Below are 3706 nucleotides of genomic sequence, written 5' to 3' on the forward strand. Positions count from 1 at the left end.
GAGCTAATATTTGATTGTCACAATTTTTCTATGTATGCAAAACATGAAAGATAGAAACATAAAAGATATAACAGTGAAATGTGAAATTAACTTTATTCATTTATTCATCGTTCAAATACATAGAAAACAGTTACATGTTTACTACAATATAGGCATATTTCCCAACAAGTTGAAGATACAAAAATTGGCGCAGTGGAAGAATGGACAGATTGAAAAGGGGATTTGAGGAGGTTTGGTTGGATAAACAGTTTACTGGCTCTACAAAGTGGCATCACTAAAATGGTTTATTGGACCTATAGAGCAACATCATGGAAATAATCTATTGGCTCTACGGAGTGACACCATGTTAATGGTTTACTGACTTATCAGAGTCAAAAATCCATGGCTAGCCATGACATGAACTAATGAAGGACAGGTTTGCCTAATGAAAAATATGAAATCCACCAAGATAGTAAACAGGGAAGCCCATCAGGGCATATATTAAGAAACCATAGCATGACTCGAAGTGACGAAAAGCCTATCATAATAGTTATGGGAGTATGGGAACGTAGGCAAGCATGTCGATAAGAGGTCCAGCCAAGACACAAAGGCAATAGGAATAGAAGGAAGCGTCTTGTACGAGAATATACGTGAAAAAAAAGATTTTCTTTAAAAATATTTGTGAATATGTATCTGCCATTAGGAGCCAAAGGTAACGAACAAGCCAACATTTGGTTATGAGGAAGTGAAACAGTTTTCTAGACACTATCTTTAAATGTTTCTTGGCGAAGAGGTTGCCGAAAAAAGGGAAGTCCTCCAAGGACTATCTTATGTGGAATATCTACCAAGGACTATCTTATGTGGAATGCCTGTTAAGGACTAATCTGTTCTAAAAAATCTGTCAGGGACTATCAAATGAAGAGGATGTCCATGAGGACTATTTGCTCTGGGAAAGTCCGTCAAGGGTTATTTATTTGGGAAGTCTGTTAATGATTAATTGATGAATGAGAAGTTTTCCAATGACTATCTCAAAGACAGGAATATCTTCAAGGACTACCTTGTTGTAGGGAAGTTTATTGGGACTATCTTCCATGGTTTTGCAAGAAATAGGTCATTTTGTACTACATTTCGCTAAACAATTAACTTAAAAGCCTTCTGTTGAGGAAATTTTCAGAGAAAGAAGAGTAACAGAATGAATCTGCCTTTAAGATGAAGTGTGTACTAGTCTACTAAAGTTAACCAATGATACGAGACAAGATATATAACAAGCTTATCAAGTGAGAAAAACTCTAAATTTGAGATGAAGTTTAGGTCTCTTGTAAGAGTCATCAGGACACATACAACTTAGAGAAATCTTGCCACAGATATATCCATCAACAATCTGTTCAAGAAGAGCATATACGTGTCAACCATGCCAACCAAATTGCGAAAGATTATATAAGACTCAAGTAGTTATTTACATGCATTAATCATTATTGCTCATAACATCAAAACGTATTATTGAATAATTTATGAATAGAATCTCACTAAGTTCATTCGAACTTATAAGTGGTTTATCTTGAATGCAAGATTAAAGGCTTTTATGGAAATTGTGGGAAAGGACTAAGCTAGACCTCACAGAATCTATATGGACTTCTTTGAAAGTGGTATCATGCATATATAGGGGCGCCCTTAGAGGCTACGCTTCGGGGATTGAATGTGTAATTAAGCAGAATTCATTTTTTTTTAGATTACACTTATAAGTATATACAATAGATGGGTATGTTTGTAACACCCTAAAATTGCGCTTAGGAATTTTAGGGGTATTTTAAGGATTGTAGCTTTAGTGAGCTTGGGAATTTCGTTAGCATGGTATTCAGAAATGATTTTGTCTATGGAAATTTGAAAATTAAATCAATTTTTGAAAAAGATACTGAAAAGGCTTTTAATTTTGAAATAAAGACTAATTTGTAAAATGGTCAAAATTTTGTGCGCTTATGAAGAATTTTACCAAATTTTAAAATTCAACCTATTTTTCCCTTCTTTTACGGGAAACTCACGATAGTTTATTTTCTTTTCTTTGTTTGTCTTGCCCCTTGTTCTCCCTTGCTCCCCCATTCGATTTTGATTTCCAAAACTATATTCCCTTGATTTCTATCAACACCCAAGCCTTAAAGCTCCATAAAATTTCAATAAAAACACTAAAAATACCATAGATTTCTCCACTGTCAAGTTTGTGGGGTTTTTCAAGTTTTCATCCAATAGCTTTTTTTCTTCCATCAAAGGTAATTATTCTTCTTTATATTAGTTTTTAAGGTTATCTAGTCTTTAAAACTGAGTTTTTAGCCATTAAATCGCATGTTTTAAATAAAAGCTAAAAATTGGGTCGTTAATGGTAAATTTTTGGATTTTGGCTAAAAACGTGTTTTCAAAGTGTTTTTCAAATAGTATTGATGAGATTATAAGGTTTCTAAAATTACTTTGAATTTTGGTTAAAGATTTCTTGGTTTTTAATGAATTTTTGTGAAAATAGTCATAACCTGCCAAAAAAATTTGATACCATGAATTCGGTAGTTTTGTGGAGTTTAAAGGTTGAGAATTAGTCGTAGGTGAACGATTAGATGAATGGAATCAAATTTAGGCAAAACGATTGAGTATAGACTGAGATAATTAGGTTTTAAGTTTGATGTGTCGTAAGTTTCGGTTACTTGAAAACATAGCTTAGGCTTATATTTTTTATTATTTAAAGTGAATCCTTAGCTGATTGTTAATTTTGTTATTGTATGAAAAAGCTTTCGGCATTTCAATGAAAGAGTATTGGTGAGTGTTTTAGGATAGTTGCTTGTGGACACGATTCAGTGTGTTAATTGGGAATTTAGTTGCAGTCTAAACGCTTACTCTAAATTCTGAGTGTAAGCTTTTTCATACTCTTGGTTTAATATGTGAATATGTGTTGTGAATTTGTGGATTAAATTGTGATATTATGACATGTGATACAAGTTTATGATGGTTATTGTGAAAGAGTTGATTGTGGGCATGTTATACGTGCCATATGAAAGCAGTTATATGTGCCATATGAAAGCGGTTATATTGTTAATATAGTGTGATTGCTCAGTGAAAAGTGTAAAATTGGTAAGTAAAATATGTGTTTAATAACGAATTTTTTGGCTTTGTGAACCTTGAGACCATTAAATATAGTTGGCATGCCATAAGATTGTAAGTACTCACCTATATGTGTTATGTGATTTGGGCATTGAGGTCCTGGGACATGCTGGAGAGATAAGGGAATGTGAGTTAAGCTCCATTCAGCGGGACATGTTTGGTGTGATGGAGAGTGTTAGCTTTATGCTTCACTTTTGGGGATATGTTCCACTCTATGACTCATTTGGTGTGTTAGAGATCTGTATATCTGATGAGTGGTGATAGAGCCTACTTTTACGTTTCATAGCTTAAGTGCCAATTTACCTTTAAATATGTTTTTCAGTGTTGTGATATATGCTTAAATGGTAGGATATTATTATGTAAAGAAATCAATAGATAACAAATGAATAAGAAACATGACACTAAGGTTGAAATGTTGTAATTGTGTTATATGGTTGATTCGATAAATACATGATGATATGTTTGCGCGGTAGTTATTCTGATCATTCACTGAGCTTGTAAAGCTCACCCACTCCTTTTTAAACCATTGCAGATTAGTTGTGTTTCGGTGTAAGTAGTGTGGTTCCAAGGGAGTGATCCAAGCAAG

This window comes from Gossypium arboreum, chromosome 4 (genome assembly GCF_025698485.1).
Source record: "Gossypium arboreum isolate Shixiya-1 chromosome 4, ASM2569848v2, whole genome shotgun sequence".
Lineage (NCBI taxonomy): Eukaryota > Viridiplantae > Streptophyta > Magnoliopsida > Malvales > Malvaceae > Gossypium > Gossypium arboreum.